The sequence below is a fragment of the Ambystoma mexicanum genome, chromosome 1q, assembly GCF_040938575.1.
Source record: "Ambystoma mexicanum isolate Mex_15411 chromosome 1q, UKY_AmexF1_1, whole genome shotgun sequence".
Lineage (NCBI taxonomy): Eukaryota > Metazoa > Chordata > Amphibia > Caudata > Ambystomatidae > Ambystoma > Ambystoma mexicanum.
Window position 1 is genome coordinate 982,296,992 of NC_090922.1, and position 22,301 is coordinate 982,319,292.

Here is a 22,301-nt window from a genome sequence, read left to right on the forward strand (position 1 = left end):
AAGTAACCTTTGAACTGTGTTACACTTTCTCTTTCACCGGCCATTGTTCCATTATCCACTCTTTTCCTTGGATCAAAATTTCATCTCCCACAATATCTTCTTTCCAATTCTCCTGGCTCAAAGCGTTTAGAACTCCACAAACGTGTTAATCGAATTCTGCATCTTTATTAACCTCCTCCCCACATCCATCACAGGGCATTCTGGATAAGAAATCTGCAATACAATTCCTTTTCCCAGGAAAATACTCAACTTCACTATTATATTCCAATAACCTGATACTTAACGTGGCAATTCTTGGCGTTGTCCTGAAGATACCTTTAACCGTAAAAACTTCAACTGAAGGTTTGTGATCAGTTTTTATAATGAATTTATATTCCCAAACATACTGTCAGAAATACTCCAGACCCCAACAACATGCCAATAACTATGTCTCAATCACAAAATAGCGTGTCTCAGTGTCACTTATGGCTCTCGAGGCAAACATCTTCTCTTGGTCCCCTTCAACATGAGATAAAACATCACCTAAACCTTTACTACTAGCATCTACAGTAATGATGTACTTTCTTCCGGGTACAAAACCACCCAATAATGATGCTTCAACAATACACTTCTTTATAGTGGCCACAATTCTTTCATGATCACCCTTCTAAGTAAATTTCACATTCTTTTTCATAAGTTTTCTTGATGGTTGGGTAATTTCAGCAAAACGTTCCACAAATGTATTGTAATACCCGGCTACCCCTAAAACGGAACCCAAATCCTCCTTGTTGTGAGGATAAGGTGCCTTTTCGATAGACTTCATCGCTTTAAATTTAGGTCTATATCCACCCATCGACAGTGTGTGTCCCAGGTAGTCCACTTCTCGGTCACCAAACGTACACTTGGTATACTCCACAGTCTACTCTTTTTCATCCAATTTTTTAAAACTCTACACAACCTCTCATCATGTTCTTCAGTTCCTTGACCACACACCAAAATATTGGCTTGGAAAACATACACACCAGACATACCATCCAACAAATGCGACATAATTCTTTGAAATACAGCGGCAGCTGAAGCCAACCCGAATGGCATCCTAATATACCTGTACATGTCAAACGGCGTAATGAAAGTGGTACACTTCTTTGAATCTTGGTGTAACTGAATTTGGTGATATGCAGTGGAGAGGTTAATTGTGAAAAAGGTATCAGTTCTGGCTATTACATTTAACATTTCAGAAATCACAGGCAGAGGATATGTCTCTACAAATAGCCTTATTTAATTCTCTCAAATCCATGCAGAATCTCACCTTTACGTTTAGGTTCATAGCAACCACAATACAAAACATCCATTTGGAAGCATCAACCTCTTCAATCACCCCTTCAGTAGCTCGGTCTTAACATCTTCTCTCAAGACTATAGGTATATGTCCCACTGTATGTGACATTGGTTGAATACTAACCGTTAATGGTACTTTAGGTGTATACCCTTGAAGTTTACCAATACTCTCCTCAAACAAATTAAGGAACAATTCCTTCTCCTACGCTCTGACATATTTGAGCCCATCATTCTCATTGTTGGCCATAACTATGGAGGCAGGCTCCTGACAACCAGGATTAAGTTTAATTTTATGTTTGGCCTGGTCTTCGCAGCCTAAAAATTGTACCCCTTTAGATGACACGTATAAAAAAAAAAGTATACCTTAACCTCAGCCAATCTGCCTTTGACCTCAATTAAAGCAAGCCTGAAGCCCAACATTTGATTACTGAGCCCTCAAAAGCACCAGGATTTCTAATATCTGGCTTCTTTAAAATAGGGTTTTGTCCCCTTCTATACAACTCTTGCCACTTTTCTTTAATCATTAGTGTACGGAGAACCTGAGTCAACGGTAAGATCAGAAATAATACCATCAATGCAAAATATGCTCTTGGGGGCAGTCTTTTTGCTGCCAGTTTTTACCACAGTTACAACATCTACCTCTTGTTCCTCCCCCTCTTCATCATTCCCTTCTTGTATGCATTTAACCTTTTCATTGAGTTTCCTATTTCTGTACACTGTGCTAAAATGACCATTAATTCTGCAATTAGAACATTGTTTGTTCAACGAGGCTCAAAATTGAGAGTTGGCACGATATCCTTTTTTGCAACATTGAAAAAGTTTTCCCAAATAGGCCTTCTTTGCATTTTCTTCTGCAACATTTTCTGTGGTAGACCATGTACATTCATTGCTCTTCCTGTCTTTGCCCCTGATGGTTGTCATTTCCTTAGATACTTACTTAGGCTTCATGGCATTCACGTTGACAGCCCTAGTAGCCAAATCCTTCTTGCGATCCTTAATAGCTTTGCTGCATGTTACTGTGTGGTGAACCTTTTTAGAAATGAACTCATCTTGTGTCACACCTCTGCCAAAAGTCACAGCCAGTTTGTTAAGACCAGTGACATTCTCATCCACCATGTCACTAACTTCTTGTTTTCTCATGTAAAAGTAGTATCTGTTAACAGCCACATTCATCTTTGGATAGTAATAGCTGTCCAGAGCGTTCAGCACAAGCTCATATTCATCCATTCCATCACCATCACTTTCCCCTATTCTAAGAGGGAGCAACTCCCTATAGATCCTGTGCCTTTCAGGACCAAAGGAGTGTAACAGCAACTTCTTCTTCTTGGTTACTGTGAAACTTTCATTATCTATAGTGTCCATATTGTTTCCCCAACACTCTTTCCATTTTCTCCATTGAATTGGAGGTTCTCCAGCTGTTGCTAAAAATGTTTGGAGAGGATGAATCCCCTACATTGTGCTTAAAATGACTTCAACACTTTCAACCAATACTTAGGATGAGAGTATACACACAAATGTGATGGAGGAATGTTTGATCCATGATCAGAATTATAACCTCAGTGGTTGCTTTCCCACATTTAATAAATCACCGAACGCTGCTGTACCACGTGAAACAAAGTATGTTTTTATTGCTTTATTTACAATAGGTACGGAAGATCTTGCTTCCTTAGCTTCAACCGTTCTGTCCATGTGCCTTAATCACTGTTACTGTACCACGTGAAACTGTTGCTGCTTCTTTAGTTTCAACTTTCTTATTCCCTTGGCATTGAAGAGCTCAAAAACAAAAGCATCATAAATGTATGCTGCCGCACTTGGCCACCATTATAATTGTCCAAAACTTGCCTGAAGTAAAGATGGCCACATGCAAGGTCACGCACCAAGGTCCTTTACACTAAGGCTGCCGTTGATGTAGCGTGAGCTAACAAGCACACAGGGAAACCAGCGCATGCATGGATTTAGACATCAACAGCATTAGAAATGGAGAAAAAACACACAAGGACTCCGAAATGACCGCAAGTCACATTATCAAACTGTAATTCGTCCGAAGCTTCTATGGGGAGCGGAGCACACTCACAAAAAAACTATCAGCAGCACTAGTGGGGCCAAACTGAAACTTGAGGAAGCACCAACAGCAAAGATGCGATTCCCAGTCCTATCCTCATCGCCATTTGAAGTAACCACATAGAAGCAGCACTGGTTAGTAGTCTCTTCCTTTATTGTATAGTAAGGAAGACGTATATAACAAGATAACAAGCCCCAGGAACAAACAATGTTTTCCTCTCCAAGGCAATCTTCAACTGTCTCCCACCAGAACACCACTCACATTCCATAATTCTATAATTCTATATTCTACATTCCAACACTAATTCAGCAGAACAACCATACACAAACATATAAGATATAACAATTATCCAGCATCACATTTCAGAACTCTTACCCAGAGTTGTGTCGTCTCCCATCTGGATTATGGCAATGCCCTCATTGGAAAAGTTTGATGCTCCACAGCCACATAGTTTCTCATCAAAGGTGCAAATAAAGTGACAACATCATGTCAATGCTAAATTAAGTTCAATGGCCACCTTCAAAGTCTATAGCACCATCAACACTGCCTGCTACATCAACAAAGCATTGATAACAAATGCACCCTTTGACCTAGTGAAACGCCTCTCTATCACTAGAGGCCAGTGCAACATCACAAAGCTCTAAAATAAGAAATGCAAGATGGAGAAATGAAAAAAGAAAGGAAGCATTCAACTACTATTCACTGGCATGAAGATGAGCAGGACGAACAACAGACAGACATGACGATACCATCAAGCGTTTCTCCTCGACTAACTACCACTGATAATCAAAGGAATGGTCTTTATTGGGTTTAGGCTCTGTAACCAAAAATCAGGACAGCTCCTACTTAAGTTTAAGCCAAAATGATCCCCCTTGTGGATAAACTTTGTAACCAAAAATCAGGATGTCTGCTCCCTGGGTTCAAACAACAACATCTCTGTTTTTTTTAATAAACATCAATCTAGGGATCATTTCCTGGGATTCATCCAAACATCACAGTCACTCTTTCAATGAGAGTCTTTGGGGTCTGAGTGTTCCCACACTTCTTTATTGGTTCCTTATTTGGTAGACTCTGTAACTGTGCTTCTCTTCCTTGTTCCTAGAGGAGATCCCTTGTATAGTTCATGGGCCCCTCGTGTGTGCAGGCATTACGCCAGGCAACACAGAGTCAGGGTGAAAGGCAAGAAATGATAGTAGGACACCCAAAATAGCCAACAAGAAGCATGCCACCATATTCTCTTCAGTCTTTTTTGAGGTATTCTTCTCATCTCCCTGTGAGAGAACGGATTTCAACGACCGGTGGGGGGTGTCTGTACTTCCGCTCCCTATATGGTGGAGGGGAGGCACAGGAGACCCCAGCCAAGATTCTCTATTCGGTAGCAATGGTCGAGCAATCAAGGCCTAGCTTCTCAGGAGGTGATGCAGGCTGGTTCTTAAGTACAGTGTAACCCCAAGCCCCCACAAAGGAATATCCACACTCTGTATTGGTTAGAACACAGTCTTTATATAATCAATAGTTAAGGTTATGTACATTCATCATGATAACACACTTTGTACTCCGGCAAAATCTACAATGACAAATATTTACAATCCTAAAGTGGTACCACCCTAGATCTCATTGAAGTGCATGAACAATACTGTACAATGTCACACAGACCAATAGAGTGAAACCAGCAATAGAGAGAGGAGAGAAAATAAGATGGTTGAGCAATAGGCAGAATACTGACCCCTACCACTAGGCACAGTTCTGTGTGGAGATCCCCCCACCTGGGCAACCTGTAAAGAAAGATATAGCACAAGCCCAGTCCATATATTGCTCTGCAAGTCTTATTTTCCCCTATAATGTTTTTACCCCCCCAATGTACCTGGTGGAGTCGAGTTCCTCGAAAAGGCGTCGACAAACGTCGAGGGACTCGCTGTTCGGCGACGGGGAATCGACGGCCCTTCTTGAATGCCTTCCCTTTCAAGCGGGAGGCACGGGCCGTCGAACGTCCGTCGACAAACGAGGTAGAACGATGTCGAAGAGGCGGCAGCTTCGTCCGAGCGGTGCTCGTCGGCGTCGGGGCGTCGGCGTCCTGCAAGGCGGAGGTGTGCGGGGCACCTCGATGACAATAGTTCTGGACCGCAAAGATTGTAGAGACGGGAGCCCAGCAAGGGCGTCGAGTCGTCCGAGTCTTTGAGGTCGTCGGGTGGCGGGAAACCCACCGGCAGGTTTCTCCTCGGCGCGTTGGTCGTCCTCGACTTTCTCCGGCAGGATAAGAGGTCGACGAAGCATTCGAGAGAGTCCTTCGATTGGATGTTCTTAGGCAAAGGAGCGGACGGCTCTGATCGTCGGCGGCACGGCGTCAAGTGGTTCCCACGGCTGGGCAACACAACTTCGACGGGCCTCCAGCGGTTACACAAACCTGCGAACCCTGGTCGACGGCAATGGACTTCGACGGCGTCGATGTCCGGGTGCTTCACTTCGATCTCCTCGGCGGTCCCGTCTCGGGTCGACAACCTTTCGAGGGTCTGTCTTCCGGGGCGCTTCGGCAAAGATGGAGCGGTGCTCGATGGTCCCTCGGAGCATGGGAAGAGGGCGCCTTACCAGGTCCTCTCTCGGGTCAGCCCTCGACGAATTCGTCAGCCTTCGGATCGGTCGAAGCAAATGCCACAGCAAGTCTTCTTCTTCCAGCTGGACGTCGAGGATCAGCAGTTCCAGTTACTCGTAGAGTGGAGACTCAGCTCCCTGGCTGCTTTAGGAGCACAATGGTCGCTTCTCAACCAAAGGTCCCTTCTGAACACTTTTCCAGTGGTGAGAGGTCCCCAGATATACTATCCTCTCTCTCATCCACGCTGCTGGCACACACTCAGCAGCCAATCATACTGCAGGGCATTCATGCAGTCAGTCAGCCAATCAGGCACACAGTGCATTCAGGTCACACTCCTCCTTTCCAGACACTCACAACAAGAAATGTGGATTGGGACAAGTACCCAGCCATTCAACACTACACACTGCATTCAGGCCAGTTTCGGGCAGGGCTGTCTCAGTCTTTGTCTCACATGCCAGAAACCAGACAACCACAACAAGGAGTGTATATTGGTCACCCACTCCATTCACCCAGGTCCCACCCACAGGAGGTACCCACAACATACAGTCAGTGGGAAGGCTCCAGTCAGTCTAGCTGGGCCTTCACAACAACACCATATATGGAACTTCCACCCAACAGCCAGTCAGGGGGAAGGGACAGAGTCAGGGCTTCCCAGGACTTTGGGAAAAACAAGACAACAGGCAATAGAAAGCAAGAGGCCACAGGGGCCATCTTGTTTCTATCAGGAATCAACTGATCCCAATGGCAGGGCCTGGGTGTCCCAAAATGGAGGACCTGGCAGATTCAGCATGGAGCTGCCACCAGCCCATACCCTGCTCTGTGGGCCTCCCACAGGTGCCCAAAAACATACACTAGGGGCACAGGGTTGTACCCCTACCCATGGGTGCCATAAGGGTATCCCATGGGTCTGTTCACCAAACCAAAAGAGAGAGCTGCACTGCCAGGAGTCCCACATGGACTCCTGGGCAGAAAACATGACAGAACACACGGTAGAAACAGAAAAAGGACAAGGATTCAGAGGCCCTGTCCCTCAGATGCATTTCCAGCATCACAGTCGCCCCCCCCCAGACTGAGGTGGAGGGTGTCTAATCTCCCACGGGATAGACACCCTCATCCAGACGGTCAACATACCTTCTGGAAAGGCCATCTGCATTATCGTGACTCTTCCCTGGTCTGTGCTCTATGGTGAAGTCTAGCCCTTGCAGGCTAATGGACCACCTGAGCAATTTCGGGTTCTCACCCTTCATCTGCATAAGCCACTTCAGGGGCTTATGATCTGTTTGGACCTTGAAGGTAGACCCTGTAAGGTAGGGCCTAAAACGCCTAAGGCTCCAAACTATACTAAAACACTCCTTTTCAACAGTAGCCCACCTAAGTTCTCTACCCTTGAGTTGTCTGCTGATGAATATGATAGGGTGTTCTCTCCCTTTGTCATCTAACTGGGACAAGACAGCTCCAATTCCGGTGTCGCAGGCATCCGTCTGGACGATAAAGGGTCGGCTGTAGTCAGGCGCACTCAACACAGGTGCCCTACACAGACTTTCTTTCAAGCCATCAAAGGCCCTCTGACAGTCTTCGGTCCAATTAACCTTCCTAGGCTGCTTGGGTGACGTTAGAGCGGTCAGAGGTGCAGCTATGGTTCCATAGTCTGCCATGAAATTGCGATAGTACCCAGTGAGGCCCAAAAAGGCTCTCACCTGGGTTTGAGTAGTGGGAGTCTCCCAGTTCTGTACATCCTGTACTTTACTGGCGAGAGGTTGGATTTGACCCCCTCCTACCTCATGACCAAGATAGGTAACTTTCCCCTGAGCTATCTGGCACTTGGTGGCCTTGATAGTGAGGTTAGCCCTTTTTAAGGCCTGCAACACCTTATCCAGATGTGTCAAATGCTCTTCCCAGGTGGAACTGTAGACGGCAATGTCGTCTAAGTAAGCCACACAAAAGGCTTCCAGCCCACTGAGCGCATGATTGACCAATCTCTGGAAGGTGGCAGGGGCATTCTTCAACCCAAAAGGCATGACCCTAAACTGGTAGAGTCCCTCAGGTGTTGAGAAGGCCGTCTTTTCCTTGGCATGGTCCGTCAGAGCTATTTGCCAATAGCCTGAAGTGAGGTCAAAGGTGCTCACAAACTTGGCAGCACCGATGGTGTCCATGAGCTCATCAGCCCTGGGTAATGGGTGCGCGTCAGTTTTGGTGACGGCATTGACTCCTCGGTAGTCCACACAGAACCTCCAATCCTTGGTGCCCGCCTGGGAACTTGCCTTGGGGACAAGGACCACTGGACTGGACCAGGGACTGGTTGAGGGTTCAATAACACCCAGATCCAACATCTTGGCGACCTCAGCCTGGATGTGGTTCTTAACGGTATCTGACATACGGTAGCACCTGCTTTTGACAGGCACACTGTCACTAGTGTCAATTTCGTGCTTACACCACGGTGTAAGGCCTGGCTTCAGTGAAAACAGAGAGGCGTACTGTTGGAGCAAAGCCCTACAGGCCCTCTGTTGCTCTGTTGTCAAATCTGGAGAGAGATGTACTCCCTCCACTGAGCCATCCTGAGGGTTGCTATGCAGCAAGTCAGGAAGGGGCTCACTCTCATCCTCTTCTTGCCCAGAAGCTAGCAAGAGACATGAGACTTCCGCTCGCCTGTGGAAAGGCTTGAGCCTGTTGACATGGAATAGCTGAGGAGCTACCCCAGGGGCTCCCATGTCAACCAGATAGTTGACTTCGCCCATCTTGGAGATGATCCTGAAGGGTCCAGTCCACTTGTCTGCCAAAGCCCTAGGCTTGGTAGGCTCCATCACAAGGATTTCCTGTCCGGGAGTCCAATCCACTTGCGAGGCTTTAAGGTCATGCCAGTACTTATTCAATTCCTGGCTGGCCTTGAGATTTGCTGTTGACTGGCCCATCATCTGTGTCATCCTCCGCCTGAGGCCTAACACATAGTCCCCCACTTGCTTGGCGGGACCTGGAGGGGTGGCTTCCCAGCCTTCTCGGATCAAGGCGAGGGGCCCCCTCACGGGATGTCCAAAGAGTAACTCAAAGGGGCTGAAACCAACACCCTCTTGAGGTACCTCTCTGTAAGCAAACAGCAGGCATGGCAGGAGGAGATCCCATTTCCTCCTTAGGGGCTCTTCCAAAGCACCTAGCATGCCCTTGAGAGTTTTGTTAAATCTCTCAACCAGACCATTGGTCTGGGGGTGGTAAGAGGTGGAGAACTTGTAGGTTACCCCGCACTCTTTCCACATGGTTTTCATGTAACTCGACATGAAGTTGGATCCTCTGTCAGAGACAACTTCCTTGGGGAATCCATCACGGGTGAAAATGCCCAGGAGAGCCCTGGCAACCACCTTGGCCGTAACCGTCCAAAGGGGTATCGCCTCAGGGTACCTGGTGGCATGATCTACCAAGACCAGGATGAACTGATGTCCACCTGAAGTGGGAGGGTCAAGGGGACCGACGATGTCGATGCCCACCCTCTCAAATGGGGTGCCAACCACTGGCAACGGCTGCAGTGGGGCAATGACACTGCCTCCAGTCTTGCCAGACAACTGACAAGTTGGGCAGGTCCTGCAGTGGGACTCCACTTCTACTCCCATCCGTGGCCAGTAGAAATGGGCAGAGAGCCTCTGCTTAGTCTTCTTGGTCCCAAGATGACCAGCCAAGGGCACCTCATGCGCCAACTGCAGTAGGAAGGGCCTGTAAACCTGGGGTACCACCAACCTCTTGCGGGCACCAGGTTCAGGCTTAGTGGGCTCACTAACAAGGAGCTCACCCTCCCAATAAATCCGGAAATTCCTAGGCACCTCTCCTTGTGCCTGGGCTAGGGCCTGTTTCCTCAGTCCCTCGAGAGAGTGGCACTCTCTCTGTCCCTTACAGAAGTCCGCCCGGGAGGGTCCCCCTTCAGCTAACAAGCATTGAAGGTCGGGATGATCCTCCGGGTTGAGAACCTCTCCCACAGGAGAGTCTTCTGCCTCTTCTCCCAAAGGAGTTGAGTTCGGGTTTTCCACTGGACCCAGCCCGTCCGGAGCATGGATCCCAATGGGTGCAGCAGGAAGAGAAGGCGCTCCCTCCACAGAGGTGGCCTTCTTGGTCTTCCTCCTTCTTGCCTTAGGCCTCGCCTTTGGCTCGGGTATCTGACCCACAGCCAGACCCGATGTCACCTGTGATCTAGTGACGGCAGCAGCAGTCATGGGAAGACCATCCGAGATCAACCCCAACTCTACTAGATCATTCCCTAACAAAATGTTAGCAGGGACATTGTCCTGAACCAGGACATGAAGCTTTGCTGTCTTGTCGCCAATCATGAGCGTGACTAAGGCTACAGGGGATAATTTGGGAGGCCCACCAGCTAACCTGGTGGTTTGCAGAGGAGCACCTTCATAGTCCTCTGGCCTGAGCAGGGTCCTGTCCACCACTGTCATGCTTGCCCCAGTGTCTCTCAAACCAGTAGAAGGCTGGCCATTCAAGAGGACACTTCTCAAAAATCTACGGGTGTTCTGTGGGATAGTCGCCAGTACTTCTGCGTACTGGTCCCAGGCCCCAAGGGACACTAAGGAAATCTCCACCGGAGCACCAAATGTGATACCGGCAGAGGAGGGGAGGATAGTGGCCTCCACCTCAGACACGGGGTAAGGGTAGGTCAGGCTGACAGCCTGTACTCCAAGTGCCTTACCTTTACACTTGGGGTCACCCCTTTTGTGATCCAGAGCCCCACAGTCCCAACAAGCGCCAGGAGTGCGGGGTACGGTACTGGAACCACTGGGAGCCTGCTTTGCTGCAGGTGGACCACTACTCTTATTCCCACCCCCAGATGACTTATCCCCACTAGATTTTTGGGTCTTAGGAGAGGAAGGTTTTGGTTTACCCGACTGTGATTGCTTGGGGGACTCCTCAGCTTTCTGAGAGGCCCCCTTCTCTTTGTCCTTGTCCTTCCCACTGGAGTCCTTAGGGGACACCCGGTGGGAGACCCACTTGTCAGCCAACCTAGCCAGCTTAAAGGGGTCCAAAATGTTCTGGTCAGCCACATACTGACGCAGCTCTGGTGAACAGGCTTCAGAGAAATGCTCAAAAAACAAGAGGTGGGACAATTCAACAAAAGTCTTAACCTTGTATCCATCGATCCACCCCATCATGTTCATGTGCGCAGCACTCACCCAGTCAACCCAAGACATATTCTCCTTTTTCTTAAAATCCCTGAACCTTCTAAGGTATTGGGTAGGTGTCTTGCCGAACTTGGCAATCAACGCAGACTTCATACACTCGTACTGACCCCTTTCTTCCACACTCAGCTTCAGAATACAGTCATACCCGGTTTGAGGCACTCTGCTTAACAAACACTTCGCCCAATCTCTTTTATCCACATCATGAATCTCACAAGCCATTTCAAACGCTTCAATCCATTGGAGGATATCCGAACCCTCCACAAATACACCAACCAAATCTTTCATAAACTTGGTGGCTGGGGACCTGACACTCTCACTGGATCTAGCTGAAGTCTCCACTCTAGCTTTCTCTAGCTGGATCCTCTGACATTCAGTGTCCTGGCTCTTGAGTTTAAGGTCCTTATTTTTGAGTTCAAGATCCCTATTTTTGAGCTCCACTTGTTGAGCCAATTCCTCTTTCTTAAGCTCAGCATCTATTTCCAACTTGCGGTATTCAAAGGCCAATTTCATCCTTAATAACTCAAGTTCTAAGGAATTGCTGGAGTTTGGAACAGAGGCAGCAGGAATGGTGGCATTCCCAGAAACAGATTCAGCTGAAACCCCAGGGGCAGAGTCCTCATTGGTTGCATTCCCCCCCTCATCAAGAGTTTCACTATCAGTCTGGTAGTCCACCAGGGCAGCTATCAGCTCAGCCCTAGACTTATCCACAAAGTCTAACTCCCTAGCTTCACAAGCACTCTGGAGAGCCTCCAAGCTCATCCGAGTTAATTTGCCATTCGCAATAGACTCCATTGTTTGTAATGCAATTACCTTGTACACAACTAAACCTTAATTCAATAAAGGGCAAATATCCTTTGTAAGTGGCACGGTTATACACTGATTCTTAAAACCATAAGCATCCCACCGCTGCCACCAGTGTGAGAGAACGGATCTCAACGACCGGTGGGGGGTGTCTGTACTTCCGCTCCCTATATGGTGGAGGGGAGGCACAGGAGACCCCAGCCAAGATTCTCTATTCGGTAGCAATGGTCGAGCAATCAAGGCCTAGCTTCTCAGGAGGTGATGCAGGCTGGTTCTTAAGTACAGTGTAACCCCAAGCCCCCACAAAGGAATATCCACACTCTGTATTGGTTAGAACACAGTCTTTATATAATCAATAGTTAAGGTTATGTACATTCATCATGATAACACACTTTGTACTCTGGCAAAATCTACAATGACAAATATTTACAATCCTAAAGTGGTACCACCCTAGATCTCATTGAAGTGCATGAACAATACTGTACAATGTCACACAGACCAATAGAGTGAAACCAGCAATAGAGAGAGGAGAGAAAATAAGATGGTTGAGCAATAGGCAGAATACTGACCCCTACCACTAGGCACAGTTCTGTGTGGAGATCCCCCCACCTGGGCAACCTGTAAAGAAAGATATAGCACAAGCCCAGTCCATATATTGCTCTGCAAGTCTTATTTTCCCCTATAATGTTTTTACCCCCCCAATGTACCTGGTGGAGTCGAGTTCCTCGAAAAGGCGTCGACAAACGTCGAGGGACTCGCTGTTCGGCGACGGGGAATCGACGGCCCTTCTTGAATGCCATCCCTTTCAAGCGGGAGGCACGGGGCGTCGAACGTCCGTCGACAAACGAGGTAGAACGATGTCGATGAGGCGGCAGCTTCGTCCGAGCGGTGCTCGTCGGCGTCGGGGCGTCGGCGTCCTGCAAGGCGGAGGTGTGCGGGGCACCTCGATGACAATAGTTCTGGACCGCAAAGATTGTAGAGACGGGAGCCCAGCAAGGGCGTCGAGTCGTCCGAGTCTTTGAGGTCGTCGGGTGGCGGGAAACCCACCGGCAGGTTTCTCCTCGGCACGTTGGTCGTCCTCGACTTTCTCCGGCAGGATAAGAGGTCGACGAAGCGGTCGAGAGAGTCCTTCGATTGGATGTTCTTAGGCAAAGGAGCGGACGGCTCCGGTCGTCGGCGGCACGGCGTCAAGTGGTTCCCACGGCTGGGCAACACAACTTCGACGGGCCTCCAGCGGTTACACAAACCTGCGAACCCTGGTCGACGGCAATGGACTTCGACGGCGTCGATGTCCGGGTGCTTCACTTCGATCTCCTCGGCGGTCCCGTCTCGGGTCGACAACCTTTCGAGGGTCTGTCTTCCAGGGCGCTTCGGCGAAGATGGAGCGGTGCTCGATGATCCCTCAGAGCACGGGAAGAGGGCGCCTTACCAGGTCCTCTCTCGGGTCAGCCCTCGACGAATTCGTCAGCCTTCGGATCGGTCGAAGCAAATGCCACAGCAAGTCTTCTTCTTCCAGCTGGATGTCGAGGATCAGCAGTTCCAGTTACTCGTAGAGTGGAGACTCAGCTCCCTGGCTGCTTTAGGAGCACAATGGTCGCTTCTCAACCAAAGGTCCCTTCTGAACACTTTTCCAGTGGTGAGAGGTCCCGAGATATACTATCCTCTCTCTCATCCACGCTGCTGGCACACACTCAGCAGCCAATCATACTGCAGGGCATTCATGCAGTCAGTCAGCCAATCAGGCACACAGTGCATTCAGGCCACACTCCTCCCTTCCAGACACTCACAACAAGAAATGTGGATTGGGACAAGTACCCAGCCATTCAACACTACACACTGCATTCAGGCCAGTTTCGGGCAGGGCTGTCTCAGTCTTTGTCTCACATGCCAGAAACCAGACAACCACAACAAGGAGTGTATATTGGTCACCCACTCCATTCACCCAGGTCCCACCCACAGGAGGTACCCACAACATACAGTCAGTGGGAAGGCTCCAGTCAGTCTAGCTGGGCCTTCACAACAACACCATATATGGAACTTCCACCCAACAGCCAGTCAGGGGGAAGGGACAGAGTCAGGGCTTCCCAGGACTTTGGGAAAAACAAGACAACAGGCAATAGAAAGCAAGAGGCCACAGGGGCCATCTTGTTTCTATCAGGAATCAACTGATCCCAATGGCAGGGCCTGGGTGTCCCAAAATGGAGGACACTCAGAGCACCTGGCAGATTCAGCATGGAGCTGCCACCAGCCCATACCCTGCTCTGTGGGCCTCCCACAGGTGCCCAAAAACATACACTAGGGGCACAGGGTTGTACCCCTACCCATGGGTGCCATAAGGGTATCCCATGGGTCTGTTCACCAAACCAAAAGAGAGAGCTGCACTGCCAGGAGTCCCACATGGACTCCTGGGCAGAAAACATGACAGAACACACGGTAGAAACAGAAAAAGGACAATGATTCAGAGGCCCTGTCCCTCAGATGCATTTCCAGCATCACACTCCCTTTCTCAGATTTCTCCCTCTAATTCCCCAAATCGCATGCTCAGCTACCAACTTGACTAGAATCGTCTACCTGGGGGGCCTCTCCTGTTTCTCTTATCCTCACATCACACTTGCACATCTTCTTGTATTGCCTCAATAACTGTCACATACTCGACCCTCCACCCACCTCAACTCCATCCTTTCTGACTTGTATTATGTCTGCTCCTCTTCAACTTCTTCAGTCTCTTCTCAGTTATGCCTCCTCTTCTCTATCTCCTCCTCCTCCATCACCAAACTACTTCTAAATACACCTCTCCTTCCATCGACAACCAGTAGGCAGGTATAGGGGAAACTCTTAAGAGTCTTGACACTGACCCAGAAGCCTGTAGAGGAGCTGGAGACAATATAAAATACTATCGGGTCATAATACTAGATCTTTTAATCAGAGTATCTGGGGCCCTCTGTCTTAGGTGGCCATTACCAATGATCAAATATTCTTTTGGGAAACAATTACTAAGGGCTCTAGGGTGCCACATGCCTTAAAAAATGGTGTAAATGCTTCCAGTTTGTTCATATACTTGTGTGTGTGTAGTTGGGAGGAGTTGGAGGCAGGCTCTTTGCCCTGTCCTGGATTTTGGCTGTGAAAGAAAGTCAAACGTCGAGCTATAAAATCTAGCTCAGGGCATGGAGTGCACGTTTAGCACATGCACGGTATGCATGCTAAGTGCATTTGAGAGCTGTTAGGAGTTCCAGCAAGTTGCTTCTTTCTCATCCTAAAAGGTTAGTGAGAGCTTGTGATTTGCTATATCACTTCCTCCTGCTTCTTAATTTGGGTTTAAAATGCATTCAGTTTTGAAGGCCCTTAGCTCCCTGCTGCCATTCAACAAATCCCTTTTTACACCCTCAGGCGGTAAGGTCCAATCAAACATGTATGAGCTTAGAAGCAAAGGAATACAGTCATGGTCCTTGTGTGGAGCCCGTCTCCCTGACCCAGATTGGGAGCATGTACTAAACAGTTGTCATCAAAGTAGTCTAGCCGCATTGAGGAGACTTTTGGGAAAGACACTTTTTTCCTGTTCAGAATATGACCACAAAGACAAAAGAATGTTCTAAGCAACACTTCCACAACGTGAAAGTGTATAAGTCGCAGCCCACTCAAATAATAATGCAGATCTTATCTTGTTCACATACCCAATTCAAATTTGAAATTCTGTCAAAGGACAGGAGGTGATGTCCAAATTGTGAGAAATAGGACAGTCTCTGGACCCCATATAAATATGAAGGGATTGTCAGACTCCTTATTTGTTTATCCATCCCTATTTCTTGAGCAGCTTTCTAGGAGGCAGTTATTTTTACCCAGTCAACACAGAAAAACAACACCATTCGCCTCCCTGCAATTTTAAAATGCAATGTGAGATTTAGCTAATTTGGGGTAGTCATCAATGGCAGCTCTGAATTTGATTTTACATTTCTTAGTGTGACCTTAGGATAACATAGATGTTAAGAATATTAAAGAATTGTTGTACCAGATCTTGGGTAAGCTATTAGCCTCGGCTAGAAAGTGGGCCTTGATAAAGGTGTAAGGTTTTGGTTGTGGATCAGCAAAATTAAAACTTTATGACCATTTGTCTAGAGAAGAAAGTTTATCTCAATCTCTCTTGCTGGACCCTTGTCCTGATGAATTTCAAGATTGTTCAGTTATTGAAGTCCCAATGATGAAGGAAAAGATAGGTGCAAACCAGGACCTGTTAAACAAGAGCCACTTCCCTAGAGGCAAACAACAGAAACGTTGTGAACAAATAATTAGGCACCACCATGATTCAGGTTCTGACAGAGCTCAATCCAATTACAGAGAAAGGCTGGATGCATTTCTATGCTAGACAGTATGCTAAACCACTACACAGGGTGGCTATCCCAAGATGAGACTAAGTGAGAGCTGGAACATCTCCCAAGCTGCGACAATTAAAACTGACACTAATTTATGACATAATATACTCTTTAAGCTTTTCAACAACATTCTGGGAAAAGGGTTTATTTACGAAATCATGGACGATATGATATGTAGTACCCTAGAGATTGTGAACATAGAGATTAGAGAGGATCCCAGCGATTGCATACCCCATTCCTCTGCTGGATGAATGATATTTTCATCAATAATTCTGGATCCTTTAGAGACATGGGCTGTCAGTGCTAGTAGAATAGATCAAATGCAATCAGGCTTCTGTAAGAGGCTATGTACTTCTCTGAATGATTTAATCCTCACAATATTTCATGGGGAGGCGTGGGTGAATAATAGGGCTACTTATGATGTCTTTATTGACCTATCAGCTTCATTTGACAGGGCAACAGAGATAGACTTTGGTGAAAACGTTTCAATTGGGGAACCTCGGCTTTCTTCTGAGTGTCTTGAAAGACGTCCATTTGGTAACCTCATTGCAAATACATTTGAATAGTGGTGGTTCGATTTCAGGACTGTTCCAAACTTATAGAGGCCTCAGGCAGGACAGTGATCTTGTGCCTGCTCTCTTGAATCTATATGTCTCTGATTTTTGGTTATGTGTTGATTTGGAGATAAATAAAGAGAAATGTAGAATGAGTTTCTTTTTTTTTACAGCACACAAGTCTTCCTAACTTTTATGGAAATTGAATGAGGTTAAAATAAAAATGTTGTGCCCTGTCAGATAAATTGCAGCCATGGGTACCACTAAATAAATGGGACGTTGTGTATTTTTGGCGGGTGCAGCCACTTCTATGACTATTGCATTGGTTGCGGGTATGGCGATTCCAATTTCTGTGCATTGATCATGTTGTTGCATTGATTTTACACTACACAATTTCACATATGTTTCTGATTCTATGCCCGCATGTGTACCTTTATGTTGTTTCAATATATACACCTTGTTAATAGGTCTTTTTGAATCTGTAAAAATGTTCTGGGTAGCTGCGACCAATGGTGGTTGACTCGATCTGCGGCTATGTTTATGTTTGTTTATGTTTATGTTTATGTTTATGTTTATGCATGCTCCATGTCGTACTTTGTGGTGGGCTTTGGTAGCTGCGGGTATAAACCCATTGGTTGTAACCGCAGTTATAACTGTCTGTATTTTGGTGCAGTAATCATATTATATTATGGATGCTCAGCAGAGATTTGTATATGTGTTTCTGTTTGAATGTTCCTACCTGAAGACTTTTGTGAATTGATTTTGAAGCCTTTGTAATATGTGTTTTTTAGCGCATTTGAAAAAGGTACATGTAACCGCATCTACAGGTGGGTTTTCGTCATGTAACCAGGGTTATAGCCGCCTTATGTAATATGGAAAATTAGGTGGAACAATGTTTTTTTTATATAGTGTGTAAATGTTGTTTATAGTATTCTTTGGAAGTATTGTGTTAGGGCTTTATTGATTGATATGGCTTTTAGTAAAAATGTGTTTGGCAGTTTACTTGTTTGCTTTTTGCAGTCCTCTTTTTGTGCTATTGATTTATGAAAGCTATGAAAGTGAACTTTGAAAGGGAATTGTTGTATTTCTAAGATAAATGAAGTATGTTTCAGTGTATGATTTAGTCAAGTTTATAAGCACTGTTTGGAAAGTAGTTTTTTCCATATGTTTACTTCAGTGTTTTTAGGAGAGTGAAGAAGCCGTATGACATGTTATGCTATGCTTATGTGTGACAAAAAATGTATGTCCTAATAAACTTTGTTTCTCATTGACATTGGAAGATGTGATATGAATGTGGATATATAAGAAACCCTAGTGTGAACAATGGAGCATAACTCTAACCTTGACCAATATTGTGGCTGTGTGTCTGCTTTGTAGTTAGATTTTAGGCTGTTTTTCTGTGACCCTATATTGTTGATTGTGTACTCTCTTCGAATTGTGGAAGTCTTTGAATGTGGCTTTGCAATTTAGACATTTTATGAAGCAGTGCACGTGGTTAATGCGAACTTGCTAGTCTTTTAGAAATAATAAACAACTATACCTAGCAGTTTCACAATTTGCTTGGAAATTGTGTGCTTTGGAAGGCAGGATTCTATTTGGGTTTCATGCTATGTAATGCAATATGTTGTTACGCAATGCACTGACATAGGGAGATGTAAAATAAATGGGGATGCACAGTGGCATGCAGGAAACAAGGTTTGCTAAAATAGCTTTCTTGGGCTGGCCAGTGCACTTGGATATTTAAACCCTAGTCCGGTGGGGATGGGTAGTGAACGGAGAACATACTACTGATATCTTTTGCTGAGTAGTGGTGATTAGTTTGTAGGTGAAATGTTGGATAATGGTTCAGGCCGTTAGGCTAATGATGGTTGAATAGGTGCAAACAGGTGAGGTGCTGACTTTACATGTTATTTGATGAGGATGACTAAGAAGAACTGATTAAATAGGTGGTATGAGAAGGATGAATGTGAGAGGGCACAGTTATGTGACTAGCAGTAGACTGAATAATGTGTGTCTGGAGTTGGTGTTCAGTTCTTAAGGAGAGGCTTGTAAGGTGTGAAAAAAGGAGCTGGGTGGAGCAAGTAATTGGCAGTGCATTATCTTGCAGCTCTTTTAATCTTATTACCTTTTCTCATGAATTGAGGATACATTAGATATGCATGAATGGTTGGTTGGTATAGCAAAGTAAATATGTGTTATACATTATCTTGCAACACCTTTATGAAGGTGAATGTAGAAATTATGTTATATTGTTATAAGTGAACATTTCTTCTCTTTAGACATTGTTTGGGAATGGTAGTCTGATGTTATGGTTAAAGTATGTGAGGTGTTACTGAAGAAATGTATAGTGGTAAGGTGGAAATGATATTAATGATAAGGGGCCTCATTCCGGTTATGGCGGTAAGGGATACCGGTCACCGTTAACGAGACCGGTGCCGGTAATCCCTTACCACCACATTCCGAGTTCCCTTTGCGCCCTCGTCCTTAACGCCTAGGGACGAGGGCGCAAAGGGGCTTTTTAGCCAATAACGGTGACCGTAAAGTACGGTCACCGTTATCTGCAATTTCCCCATTCCCATTGAGTCCTATGGGGGCTCATTTGGGAATGGGGAAGAGCCCTGGGGAATGGGAAATTACCGCCCTGGTCAACTCGGAATAGGACGGTAATTTCTCATTCCACCAGGGCGGTGCCGGTACGGGTCCGGTGCCGACCAAGGCACTACTACTGCCATTGTTTAGCGCCAGACTCGGAATGAGGCCCAAGGTTTGTTAGGGTAGATTTGTGGGGCTGCCCGGGGCACTTGGCCATGAAAACCCAAGCCAGAGGGGTGCATGGGCAGTGGAGGGAGGATATGCATGCTAATATATTTTGTTCAGTAGCAGTAGTAGGAATTAGTTTGTAGGTGAACGGTGGATAGTGGGTTAGGCCATTGGCTTATGATGCTTAAATAGATGAAAACAGATTAGGTGGTTCATTTTGCATGTTTTTGATGAGAATCGTTAAGGAGGACTAATTAAGTGGGTGTTGGGAGAAGCAAGGCTGTGGCAAGGCTCAGTTATGTGATTAGTAGTATACTTAATGGTGTGGGCAAGGGGGTGGCCTACATTTGTTAAGTACAGGCTTTTAAAGTGTGAAAACTGGAGCTGGGTGGAGGAACTAAGTGGCAGTGCGTTATGTTGGGGCTATGTTGTCTTATCGTGTTACTTATGAATTAAAGACACACCAGAGATTAATTAATAATTTGTTGGTGTATGAAGGCAAAGAAAACACCTTTATGAATTTGAATGAAGCAATGACTGTAATTTTTGCCATGTGGTTTACAGTGAATAGTTCTTCTATTTAGTAGTTGTTTGGGAATTGTACTCTGAAGTTATGTGTATGGTATGTAAGGTATAATTAAGAAATGTATAGTGGTATTTATGTATTTGTGTATTTATATAGTGCACCAAACCCGTAGGCATCAAGGCATTGTTACAGACAGACATAGGTTACAGTAGGAACATGCAAAGTCAAGGATCAGGTGCACAGTTTAGTTACAGAGGTGGAAAGCAACAATTTGCTATACTCTGTGGGGGCACATGCTAGTAGTTAATGGTCTAGTGAGAACAGCCATGTTTTAATTTTTTTTCAGAAAAAGGACCAGTAGGAGGTATCTGCTCCAAGTTGGGCAGGTAGGGAATTCCAGTGTTTAGCTGCTACTCAAGGAAAGCTGCGTCCTCCCGATTTTTGTAGTTTAAATTTGGGTGTTAGAAGCATGTTAGACTGGGAGGTTCCAGTTGGTCTATTCACCTAAGTTTTCTTACATTTCTAGGTGAGGTATTTAGTTGTGGTATTGGCTAAGCATTTATGTGTGATGGTGAGACTATTGAAGTGGATTCTCTCAAGGAGTGGGCATTCCTTCTGGCGACAGCGATGTGATCTTTTTTCTGGATATTCAGCGCTGCTCTAAGAGCATTATTTTTGACAACTTGGAGTTTCTTTATGTTACTGGTGGAGGTTCCGGCAAAGAGGACATTGCAATTGCCATGTATTGACAGGATAAGGGCTCTGGCTAGGTTAAGGCAGCTGTCAGTGGACAGGAAGAATCTGCTGGCAATAATTTTGTAGTGTAGGCTGAGGAAGAGGCTATTACATTGACCTGCTTTTTTAGTGTAAGGGAGGCATCCAGGTGTACTCCCAAAGTTCTTACTGCTCTAGAGATTGGAATGGAGTTTCCATATATCGTGAAGGAAGTGTATGATTTGTCGAGTCTGTTTAGTTGGTTGTGAGATCCAGGAGCTCTGATTTATTGTCATTAAGGCACAAAGTGTGGATGGCCATCCAAGCCTGGATGCTTTGGTAGACAGAATTCAGAGCACTGATGTCGTAGTCGTAGTTTGCCAGTGACAGGAATGAGGATTTGGGTTTCGTCTGCATAATTGGCGTAGAAGTCGAGTCGAGGCGGAGGGAAAGGTGCTTCGTAGAAATATTGTACAGCGTGCGAGAGACGAAGGAGCTTTGGGGGACACCACAAGTGATTAATTCCGAGTCTGCTGATACTGATGGTGAGAAGACTCTCATGGATCTGTTGGACAGAAATGATTTGATCCAAGTTATCGCCTTAGGTGAGAAGTGAGCTGCTGAGGCCAGTTGAAGGCACAATGTGTGTGGTCCACCAGGTTGAAGGCGGCAGAGAGGTCAAAAAGGCAGAGCAGGGCAAGTTTTCTGTGTAAATGCAATTGTCCATTTGTATCTTTAAATCAAGGAGAGCTGATTCCGTTCCATGGCCTGGACTGAAACCAGATTGGTGCAGGCCGAGGAGATTGTTGGATTCTAAATGTTTTTGAATCTGCATGTAGGCTACTCTGTCCAGAATTTTCAAGATGAAAGGGACATTTGTGATAGGACGATAGTTTGTCGGGATGCTAGGGTCCAGAGTTGGGTTTTTTTTGGGAAAAGGGAGGACCCACGCATCTTTGAGGTTAGTTGGGACCGTGCTAGTGGCGATAGAGGAATTTACAATGGCGGTGATAAATGGGGCTAACTTGGCAATGCAGTCTTTGATGACCGAGGCCAGACATATGGCACCCTGGTATCTGGATGGTTTGAGACAGCTAATGATTTTCTTAACTTCCAAATCAGAGACCCGGGCAAAGTCAAATGGATGGGCAATGCAGTCTTGAGGCGCTAGTGTGGAAGGTAGTGGCATATCCGATAGTTTATCGAGCTGAGTGGAGCAACTAACTGACACGGCATTATCTTGGAGCTATGTTCTCTTATCAAGTTACTTATGAATTGTGGACACACCATCGAATACTGAACAGTTTGTTGGTATATGAAAGTAAATATTTGTTACAATTTATTTTGCAACATCTTTATGAATGTATAACTGGCAACCACAAACTTGACACTGATAATATCAACAGTGTTTACAGCTTCATCCAGACCTCGATAGCCAACCACCAC